A 12,106-nucleotide genomic window follows, 5' to 3' on the forward strand; every position below is an offset into this window, starting at 1 on the left:
CTTCCTTGCCTTATTGATTACATTGTTTAGTTATCATTACAAGTAATCAGAATCCGTATTGCCTTTTTCAAGTGTGAAGAGATTCACGATATTTTTAAAGTAACATTTTGTTGTATTCTCCCCGCAACCATTACAATATATCAGCAATGCCTAATAAATCTAACACGGCATCCCTTTATGGATTGGAAGCATTAGCTCGGATCCAAGAAAATGCTGGGAAACTCCACTAGAGGAACCCACCACCCCTCTCCCGCCACAGCTGCCTGTGCCCACCAAAACACTGACCATAGGGGACACAGAACCCTCCCCCCCAGAAACAGAACTGAGGATTGCAGTGGGAGCAGGAATCGGTGACAATCATCCCCCTCTTCCACGTGGAAACGCCCTTCCTTGGCAGGCTTGGATCCAAACCACTGTCCTTTAGATCAAATATCCCATTGAAATATCCCTCTCCCCATTATTTTAAAATCTATCTTCCTTCCAAACAATTTTTGTTAACACATTTGGCTAACGGTAGAGGGCAGAAGAAAAGGGAGAGGGAAAGGTGGGGAGGAGGTTGCGTGGACACGAACATGAGATTTTGCAAGCAATGCGTCACACTTCTTTTTGTTTTCATCTTTGCAACCATCCTGCAGTATAGAACTTTAGTATTTTTATTGTTCAGAACGGAAACCAATATAGGGTTGCCAGGTCTCCTCTGTCTACCAGCAAGGGATGGGAGGGCAGGGTTGTCAGATTCAAGTTGGGAAATGCACGTGCATCTCCTGGAGATTTGCTGATGGAGGAGGACAGGGACTTCAGCAGGGTACAATGCCATTGAGTCCACTCTCCAAATCATCTATTTTCTCCAGGGGAACTGATCTTTGTAGTCTGGAGATGAAGTGTGATTTTGTGGGAACCCCAGGTCCCCCCTGGAAACAGGCATCCCTAAGTCTCTTCATGCCATTAGTAACATTTTAGTAATTACAGAGGGGGGGGGCTCCCTCTGGGTGTCCTGCCCCCCCCCCGGGAAAGTGTATGCGCAATACATCGCCTCTCCTTTCCCGGTGTAGTGAACGCTGCGTGGTCACTGTCTGGCTATGCCTGGCAGATGGTCACTGCAATGGCCTCTCCTACATTGCATCAACCATCACTAGTGGTCTGACCTAGCCTCAGATCGCAAAGCATGGAGGCACACCATCCACCAGGCTGTCTCTTCCTTTGAGAGCGCACGCATAGCTGGTCTTGAGGACAAAAGGAAATTGAGGAAGAGTCGCACTGCTACAGAACCAACCCCAAATCAGACTTTTCCCTGCAGCCACTGTGGCCGGACCTGCCTGTCCCACATTGGTCTTGTCAGCCACAAGCGAGCCTGCAGCAGACGTGGACTACTGCACCTTTCTTAAATCTTCGTTCGCGAAGTCAAGCCGAGAGAGAGAGAGTAATTACAGAGTAAGTCCACAATTTTTCTATTGGCATATAACTAGTACAGCAACCAGCTTTGTCAGACAGCTGCTTTCAGAAGTAGGTGGGAAGTGGCAAGAGAAAACCCCAACCCAAAGCCTCTGTAATGGATTGCTGACAAGTCAAATTGCCACAGTTGAAAATTCCTTCTTAGCCTTTTTCACTTCTGAGTTTGGGGGAGGGGGGATACATGGCACCCCTTAGGTGGTGGAGTTAACCTGGAGGCTGACCCCTAACACATAACAGGAAAATAGTCTTGCCATATCTGGCCAGTAATGTTGCTGTTCAACTTTGCGTTTGGCTTGCAGTATTAATCCTCCACAGTTGTCGTACAGCAGGGTACACCATCTAAAATAAATGCTGTAACATGAAACAAAGAATCACAGAGTAAAATGGGCACTAGGGAGGGATGTCGTCACCAATGAAATCACAGGCAATGTCATAAGTTCCCGCGATACTCACACAACAACACTCTACATGGCGACCAAAATAACAGTGGATATGATGTTAGAGTTTCCAGGACTCGGTGTTCTGTTTACTGTGCATCACTTGCTTTAGAACACTGGTTCCACTCTCTTGCTCTGCGGATGCCACCATTGTTTCCACTAGCGGTGACTATATTTAGAGTTATGCACCAAAAATGTATTCATGCTTATATTCTTTAATCACTATTAGTTTTCTTCACCGCTGTTATTTCATGTGCCTTGCTGTACTCTTTGTTTCCTGTGGCTTCCGTGGGAAACACATTTTCAGAGATGATACCTCAACCCCTGGGATCCTGCTTATCAAATTTCAGGCAGATAGAAGACATTCCTGTTTGTTGATAATTCAAGGCAATTCAATGGACTTTTTCCCTCTATTTTTTTTTTTTAATTTTGCCATCAAATTGGGTTGACATTTCCATAGATTGTACTCTTCGCTCAAGGGATCTCACCTGCCAAATTTCAGATAGGAAAAAGGTCACTGTTTTACAATTAAGTTTCCCACTTGCAATGAAAGTATGACAACACCGGTCTATGACTTTTTCTGTCTTTTCTAGGAACCACAAGGCGGGAGGGGGAGGTCTGTTTGTAAGCAAAACCGGAGCATGCAGGTGAGAAGAGAACTCAGCTTTCCTCACCCTGCCTTACCTCATTGTGCTTCAGCATTTTTATCCTGTCCTACCCTCTAACACTGGAAGTTGGCCAAGCTGCAATAAAAATGCTTCAGGCACCAGCATAAGACATGAAAAATGCTTCAAGAACTAGCACGACACCCCTCACCTATTCCCAGATGTTGTTTAACTGGAACTCCTCACAGACACCTCTATGTTCCTTTCCTTAAGCATGGATGGGAGATTTCTTGTCTTTTTTCCTGATGTCCATGCTAACAGCAGCTGGCGACTGGGGGGATTTGTATAAGAGAAATAGTACACTTGCTTTCACATGACGTTAGACATGATGACAGAGCTTAGAAATTAGATCCTCACTCAGCTCTGACATGTCCCTGCTCAGCGATACAGACACAAAACTGGATCAGACATTATTTTATATTGCCATTCTTACAAACACAGACGAAGCAGTTGTGGAAGACCTGCAGAGTGAACCTGCCTGAGTGAACCAACAACTGCATCCACAGAGGAACAGTCTTGGTCGTGGGTAAACCTAGACCCACAGGCAGCAATTCAGACCCCTTGTTTAACCCTGGATGCCTGCTACCCTCTGCCTCAGAGATCACTAAACCATAAATGCTACAGAGTCCTAGGGATGCCAAGTCCAATTCAAGAAATATCTGGGGACTTTGGGGGTGGAGCCAGGAGACTTTGGGGGTGGAGCCAGGAGACGTTGGGGTGAAGCCAAGATCAAGGCTGTGACAAGCATAATTGAACTCCAAAGGGAGTTCTGGCCATCACATTTAAAGGGACGGCACACCTTTTCAATTCCTTCCTTCCATAGAAAATAATGAAGGATAGGGGCACCTTCTTTTGGGGCTCATAGAATTGGACCCCCTGGTCCAATCGTTTTGAAACTTGGGGGGTATTTTGGGAGAGGCATTAGATGCTGTACTGAAAATTTGGTGCCTCTACCCCAATAAACAGCCCCCCCCCTGAGCCCCAGATACCCGCGGATCAATTCTCCATGATTTTCTATGGGAATAAATATAGGGAATAACAGAGTTCTAGCAGACATTTCCCTCCCCTCCCCCCGCTTTCTGACGACCCTGAAGGGATCAGGGGATCCCCTGCCCCCACCTGGGGATTGGCAACCCTAGAGGGTCCACTAGCATGCCACATAAGTGCTAAAAAACTCTTGCTCTAGAAAGGGATGAATTAGTCTCTGTTTATAGGCCAGCTCCTATATAGAAGACCTAAATCTAACTCTGGCCTCCATTGGAACAAATGGTCAGCTCTGGAGCTATCAGTTCCTGGATCTAACCAGAAAGTGGGTGAGTAATTAATGAGTAAATAATTCTGTGAGTCAGGTTATCAACAAAGTCATTCTCTCCCCGCACTGTTATCACTTGACACGACTGTGAGGAGCAGTCAGCAAAGTATCAGAATAAATGATGGTTTCCTAAAATGGTTTATTGTATGTTGTCATTTTTAAGCAACTGGAGTTGTTATATTAAAGCATATAAATGAAAACATATATGCATTCTGGAAGAAAGCTAATGATTACATTCGGCATACTAAAGAGTTGCTGGCTTTAATCGATATGCATGGAATTAATTCAGAACTACCACCCTGGGATCCTTTCACCCTCCGCTTGCCTCAGATCAAAACAGACTTGGCCAAGCCATATTTATAATGCAATTATAAACGTCTAATTTTTGTTCTGAACTTTTTTTAAAAAAAACCCCACAGCTTCCACTTGATACAAAATAGGGTTGCCAATCCCCAGTTGGGGAGGGGGCAGGGAATCCCTGGTTTGGAGGCCCTCCCCCGCTTCAGGGTTATCTGAAAGTGTGAGGGGGGGAATGTCTGCAGGGCACTCCATTATACTCTTTGAAGACCACTTCCCATAGGGTATAACGGAGAATCGATGTGTGAGTATCGGGGCTCTGGGAGGGCTGTTTTTTGCAGTAGAGGCACATTTTCAGCAGCGCATCTAGTGCCTCTCCAAAACAGCCCTCAAGTTCCAAAAAGATTGAGCCAGGAGGTCTAATTCTATGAGCCCCAAAAGAAGGTACCCCTATCCTTCATTATTTCCAAATGGAGTGAAGGCATTTAAAAGGCACACAGTCCCTTTTAATGCAATGGCCAGAACTCCCTTTGGAGTTCAACCTTGCTTGTCACAACTTTGCTCCTAGCTCCATCCCCAAGGTCTCCTGGCTTCACCCCCAAATTCTGCAGATATTTCTTGAGTTAGAGACATGGTAACCCTATATAAACCCAATCTTCAGTTTGTCACTGACTGCATCATTCAAAAGCTAGACCAAGACCACACATAATAATGCACACACACCCAACCTGAGCAAAAGCTCCATTGATCAGCGAGGGTCTTCTGAGTAAACAAGCACACTAAACCCCTGTCCTCCTTTCTACCTGGTCAGTCTAGCTGCACAGAATATGAAAATTGTCCAGGTGAAATAGTACATTCCTGCACAAAATAGGCCTCAAGACAACAAGGATATGAATAGACAATTGACTCAATATTTTTCAGGCCAGAGGAAACTGTTGGGGTACTTCTCAACAAGGAAAAGAGGGGGAATTAAGGTTATCCCCCCCCCTTTCTAAGTTCCCAGACCCAAATTCCAATTTGGTGGGTAAGTCTGGCTGGAGAGAGTTACACTAAAAAGACCAAAGATTCCTTCCTAAGTCCAGTTTATTATATCCCAAGTAGATACCAAGTAAAATAGACAGTTGCAAATTAAAAAAATCCAGAGTGCACACATCCAGTCAAATAAGGAATATATTCCAGCTACAGCATTGATCAGCGGCCCCACACATAGATTTTACAGATTTGTCCAGAAAAGGGCAGCTAGAATGATTAAAGGGTTGGAACACTTTCCCTATGAAGAAAGGTTGAAACGCTTGGGGCTCTTTAGCTTGGAGAAACGTCGACTGCGGGGTGACATGATAGAGGTTTACAAGATTATGCAAGGGACGGAGAAAGTAGAGAAAGAAGTACTTTTCTCCCTTTCTCACAATACAAGAACTCGTGGGCATTCGATGAAATTGCTGAGCAGTCAGGTTAAAACGGATAAAAGGAAGTACTTCTTCACCCAAAGGGTGATTAACATGTGGAATTCACTGCCACAGGAGGTGGCGGCAGCCACAAGCACAGCCAGCTTCAAGAGCGGGTTAGATAAAAATATGGAGCAGAGGTCCATCAGTGGCTATTAACCACAGTGTGTGTGTATGTATATAAATATATATAATTGTTTTTGGCCACTGTGTGACACAGAGTGTTGGACTGAATGGGCCATTGGCCTGATCCAACATGGCTTCTCTTATGTTCTTATGTACACCCTTTTAGACCTGTAGTTGTTAACATACCTATTGATGTGCCTCACATGGGTCTATCCTGGAGGTGATGCAGGCCAAACTAGAACTGACCCGATTAACCAATGCAAATCCCTCCCCTTCTTTCTATCTTTGTGGGCAGGAAATTCCCAGGAACTCAAGGAAGCTAGGCTCTGCTACCCTATTTAGCCTCTGATAGGCTGAGTCCGGACTAGCAGTTTAAGCCGACACAGGAACGGCTCGCAGACAAATTAAAAAATCAAGTCCAATACCGCACATCTGCCTCCCGTCCGGCTCCGATATTCACCTTGTCCTCTGGTGGCTCTGAAGCAACTAAAAAAAAAATTCTTTTGCCACATTCCATTTGCCTTTCCAGGCGTCTGAATGCCAGAGAGTGCCAGCCAGGCAGATTGGCGGTGTGAACCCACCAATCCACTCTAGGTGCTCACCAGAATTTTTTAAAAAAGAATGGCCACTAAAAAAAAGTAAGAAACTCAAACCACATGAAGGGGGTGGTGTGCAGCAACCATCTAACTCAGGGGTGGGGAACCTCTGTCCCGAGGGCCATATATGACCCTCAAGGTCACTTGGTGTGGCCCTCGGGGATTGCTGGGCCGAACCGAGCTATGTGGCAGCCTCCCTGGGGCCTGGCTGGCCAGCAAGGTTTGTGGGGCCCAGATGCACTGTGTAGCAGCCTCCCCAGGGCCAGGTAGGGATCACAGGACCTAGATGTACTGTGCGGCAGCTTCCCGGAGGCCTGGCTGGCCAGCCAGAATTGCTGCAGGGCCTGGAAAAGTTACTGTCACAGTTCAGTTTGCACTTGATTATCCCAGATGGTGTGACCTAATATGCTAATATTAGAGGATGTGGTCTAATATCTACTGAGTTCCTGCTGGGCTTTTTATACAAAAAAGCCCTGGACCGATGCATTTGCCTAGGGCGGCGGGCCGAGTGTGTGTGTGTGTGTGTGCGCGCACCAGATTAGACTTCTCACATGACTTCAAATAGAAAAACAATTATTCGCATTAATTTTGCCGGCCTGAATCGTTCTCCCTTGGCAGAGCACTGTTTTTTAAGTTGATAATTTTTTATGGCCCGCGAATGATGTTATAAATATCCATATGGCCCTTGGCAGAAAAAAGGTTCCCCACCTAGGCTTCCCAATCCCCAGGTCCCAGAGGGGGATCCCCCGGTTTTACAGACTTCCCCCCTCCTCCAGTCAGCTGGCTGGCGGGGGAAGCCCCTCCCCCACAGCCATCATGCACCTCCATGAACGATTCCCATAGGCAATGATGGGGAATTGATCCATGGGTATCGGGGGCTCTAGAGGGGCTGTTTTTTGAGGTAGAGGTGTCAAATTTTCAGTATAGCATCTAGTGCCTCCCCCCAAAATACCTTCCAAGTTTCAAAAGGATTGGATCACGGGGTCCAATTCTATGAGCCCCAAAAGAAGGTGCCCCTATCCTTCATTATTTCCTATGGAAGGAAGGCATTTTAAAAGATAAGATAGATAAGATAATTTTATTTGTATCCCGCCCTCCCCGCCGGAGCAGGCTCAGGGCGGCTAACAGCATTATATAAAAACAAGGTTACATCCAACATTTTAGATTCTAATGAGTTTAAAATTAATCAATTAATTAAATTAAATTAATAAAAGTGCTATTGCTATTCGTTCTTTTGTGGTGGCGGTTATCCTTAGCAGCTTCTTTCTTCAGCGAAGGCCAGTCTGAAGAGGAAGGTCTTACAGGCCCTGCGGAATTGTTCAAGATCCCGCAGGGCCCGCATTTCCTCTGGAAGTTGGTTCCATAGGCTCGGGGCTACAGAGGAGAAGGCCCGATTGCGGGTGCATTGCAGCTTCATCTCTCTTAGTCCGGGGGTGGTCAGCAAGTTTTTTCCAGCTGACCTCAGTGCTCTCTGGGGTTCATATGGGGAGAGGCGGTCCCTAAGGTAGACAGGTCCTCAACCATATAGGGCTTTAAAGGTAATGACCAGCACTTTGTAACGAACCCGGTAGATAACTGGCAGCCAGTGCAGCTCGCGCAGCCCAGGCTGTATGTGCTCCCATTTTGTCCCTTTAAATGTGATGGCCAGAACTCCCTTGGAATTCAATTATGCTTGTCACACCCTTGTTCCTGGCTCTGCCCCAATTTCTCCTGGCTCCACCCCCAATTTCTCCTGGCTCCACCCCCAAAATCTCCTGGCTCCATCCCCAAAGTCCCCAGATATTTCTTGATTTGGACTTGGCAACCCTAGCCCCACCTCTGATCTAACTGCACTGCAGTGCCCCTCATGTGAAATATAGGCACCTTGTGCAGGAGCTTCTGATCACTCTTTGTTCACTCCAGTTTTGGGCAGCACAATTTGGGGTGCCTCTGGTGTACCCAAAGCTGTCTGTCTGTACCCAGCCATAGTAGCACCACTGACTCCTGGAAATTATAAAGAGCCTTTAAGGCAAAAGTCAGGTACAGGCTTATCTGCACCAGGAAGGCCACTACACCAGCAGAGACCTGCAGCCGCCTGGAAAACAGAACTAAAGATTCAACTGTAGAAGCTAATTTCTGTAGTAAATTAAAATATCACAGGTTTATAGGGTTGCCAAGTCCAATTCAAGAAATATCTGGGGACTTTGGGGGTGGAGCCAGGAGACTTTGGGGGTGGAGCCAAGATCAAGGCTGTGACAAGCATAATTGCACTCCAAAGGGAGTTCTGGCCATCACATTTAAAGGGACGGCACACCTTTTCAATGCCTTCCTTCCATAGGAAATCATGAAGGATAGGGGCAGCTTCTTTTGGGGCTCATAGAATTGGACCCCCTGGTCCAATCTTTTTGAAACTTTAGAGGTATTTTGGGGAGAGGCACTAGATGCTATATTGAAAATTTGGTGCCTCTACCTCAAAAAAACACCCCCCCCCAGAGCCCCAGAAACCTGCGGATCAATTCTCCATGATTTTCTATGGGAATAAATCTCTATAGGGAATAATAGAGTTTCCAGCAGACATTTCCCTCCCCCCCCCCCCCCCCGCTTTCTGACAACCCTGAAGCGGGGGGAGGGCCTCCAAACCGGGGGATCCCCTGCCCCCACCTGGGGATTGGCAACCCTACAGGTTTAGCAGGGATTGAGGCTCAGTCCAGCCCTAATTCCAAAACAGTTTCTCCCTTCTGAGGCTCAGGGGGGAGGTGTTTTTGTCTTTCAAGTGCCAACAAGACTCCCACAATAGGTGATTCTTTAAAAATAAAAATAAAAATAAGGTATTCAGAAGTCCAACAAATGGAGGCCTGAAGATGCCCCTGGCCTGAGAAACTCTATCCTCTAGGCCAAGCCCTGCCATATGCTGTAAGTAATCTAAGAGATGATTAGTGAGGCTGAAAACACAGCGGGGTGTGTGTGTGTGTGTGTTTGGAATCTGTAAACAGAACTTATTTTAATCTCATGGATACTCCATAGATAAGAACAGTCTTACATGTATGATTATGGTCTAAAGATCTGAAGATACAGCGAAAGGTACAAAGACAAATGGGGACATTGTCACGCCAGGGCTTTGCCCACTTGTATCTATACCCCTGTCCAGGGGTCTCCTGCCATAATACTAAGGATCTGCAAGGAGCAAAAGATGATCAGGATCACAAGGATTTCAGTCTCTCATAACACAAAGTATTCTTCTCTGAGCAGATAATAAGATTCACTATGGTAAAACAACAGAGTTTTTGCTTTCTTTTCCCTATACCCTCCACGGCAAAAGGCAGAGGGAAAGGAAAGGGAGAGTTAAATAATTTCTTAAGCATTGATGGTGAGTTTTGCGAAGCCTCTAATAAGAGGGTTCCCCTATCAGAAAGGCTCTGTTCTTTTAAATGCCATTCTGCTGGTCGAGAATCTTTGTAGGCAAAACACTGACCCTTCCAGGTAGAGATTCAATCCTGCATCAGGGAGACCTGAGTTCGAATGCTTTTGAGCAGCTGAGTCCCTTGTCTAAAAGAAGGAACCGTAGTGACCCATCTCAAAGGGTGAACTAGACAGACTTAATTATAAAACTGTTAATCCTCACAATTAGGGATTCCATGCAACTTGGAAATAGGTCCCAAGTAAATCTATTTCTGATAAAACCAACATTATTGAGTGGAAATCTGAAATACAGTATTAAACACTTTGCAGATTAAAAGCGAGGGAATTGTACTCTTCTTTCCCACCATTTTTTTTTCCTTCAGAGAACTTGAACATCACCTAGCTCTCTTTTTCAAAAAGTTTGAAAAGCTGTGGTTGAGTTTCTTGAGTGCTTTTCCCTCTCCATTTAGACTTCACTTCTCAAAGACAATTCAGTCATTTTTTCCATTTTCTCACAGCTCCTGCTCTCCTTGACCCCTTTAAAACCAGTTCCTTTTTGGTTTCGCTTTTTTTGTTGAAAAGAGCCAGCAGGATAATGATACTTGGGAGCAACCACCTGGACAAAGTGCAACTTTAAACTTCATGTTTCGCTCATAATATTTTCAGGAATACAATTTCCTAAATAATTGTCATCTTTTTTGATACAATATTCCAATGATGGGGGCTCAGACTTTTGCCCTAGAAAACCAAACAAATATGTTCATGCTTATCTTCACTTGAGAACTCAGAAGCCATGCACATAAATGCACCCATTAATGGAGGAAGAGGGAAACCAGACACATTGCTGCCCTATCCCTTGTCGTCATTAAGTGAAATTAATAGAAATTAACTGAATTGTCCTCTTGAGACTTGCTTTTTTATCTTAGAGAGTAATCCTGAGCACTGTATTCAGAATCCTACTCAGATATATTCAGTGGTGCTAACTCCTAGGAAAATGTTTTTAGGATTTGCACAGACATCCTCTCCGATATATTAACACCCAGGTTTAAAGTACTTTGTTTCAGTACTCCCCTATCAGATACATGACCGCCTGAGCTTTGTTGTGTCCAATTTTGGCTCTCAGAGTCAGAAATCTAACATGCATACATGAACACACACATGAAGCTGCCTTGCATTGAATCAAACCACCGTTCTGTCAAAGTCAGAATTGCCTACTGAGCCATGACCCCTACTCAAATATAAACAACTCTGCCCTATTGAATACAGATCATTGTGCCCTGTCAAACACTGAGCACAATACACGCATACATATGGACCATGTAAACAGAGCATAACTCTTATCTCCATCTGAATACCTTGAGTTCACAATTTCAGTGCTACCTCGCTACTGTACGTGCTTGTGAGTTCCAGTTTATCAATAATTCCCCCTTCCCACCTCATTGTCTTAGTAGGTCCCACCTGCATTGTGTGATGTGGTTCCATCATGGAAAACAGTCTTAAGAAAATACCTCTGAACAAATGGCTAGCTCCTTCCCCTCACCAATGAGTAACCATAATTTAACTTGCACTCTTAAATGCACATCTTAGCTCGCAAACGCCTAAGACTTCCCTGCATGCCTGAGACCCAGCCAGCACCTCTCATTCCAGACATTAAGTACTGCCTCTCCTAATCCTCCTTCAAGAGCTTGTTCTGTCTTCCCCCCCTCTGCCTCCGGTGAGCACTGCAGCAAAAGTCACTCTCTTCTCTAAATGCACCCAGTCTTTTTTGATTCAGCTCTCTTACCAGTGAACAGAGAATTCCAGGGATGGGGGGGTACTCTCTCAGAACATCTCTGGCTTTTGAGGTGACATGGTAGCTCCTGTTCCAGGTCCCCTGACTTTGCACTACCACCTCATGCCGTTGGCACTGGAGGCTGCTCTGATGCAGCCGATGAGCTTGCACTGAGGGGGGGGGGGGAGGAATGAGCGCACAGCAGCTGAGCCCTACCCAATGCATTGCTTAAAGGCACAAAGCCAAGAGCTCACTTGTCATCCAGCCACCTGGCAAAGCTGATTGGCCTTGCACAGGAGGCCAGATGCTGATCAGGCATAGACAGTTTATTTATGTCCTGAAGCTAATCCTGAGGTGGCATCGTTTCAGTCAGTCCTGCTTTCTTGGTGCTGTTCTGGTACTCAAGCAGAAGTCCAGTTACTTCTACCCACACTGACTTAGTCCTTACGTATCAAGCATGTTGAGCATGAAGAATGCCCCATAGCTCCTGGTAGTCCTGGTGTTACCCAGTGGCAGGGTACCAATTAGGCTTCCCAATCCCTAGGTCCCAGCGGGGGATCCCCCAGTTTTACAGGCTTCCCCCCTCCCCCAGCCAGCTGGCCGGTGGGGGAAGCCCCACCCCCACAG

At 45.8% G+C, this 12,106-nt stretch overlaps 1 protein-coding gene across 1 annotated transcript in view; it reads right to left on the reverse strand.

Annotated features, from left to right (window-relative positions):
* PLCD4 (phospholipase C delta 4) overlaps positions 1–11,658 on the reverse strand; it is a 66,435-nt gene extending 54,777 nt beyond the window's left edge. The window contains exon 1 of the mRNA XM_060263294.1: positions 11,492–11,658. The gene's annotated coding sequence lies outside the window, so the exon portion shown is untranslated. The remainder of the gene's footprint in view (positions 1–11,491) is intronic.
* Positions 11,659–12,106: the final 448 nt, after the last annotated feature.

This window comes from Heteronotia binoei, chromosome 21 (assembly GCF_032191835.1).
Source record: "Heteronotia binoei isolate CCM8104 ecotype False Entrance Well chromosome 21, APGP_CSIRO_Hbin_v1, whole genome shotgun sequence".
NCBI classification, from domain to species: Eukaryota; Metazoa; Chordata; class Lepidosauria; order Squamata; family Gekkonidae; genus Heteronotia; species Heteronotia binoei.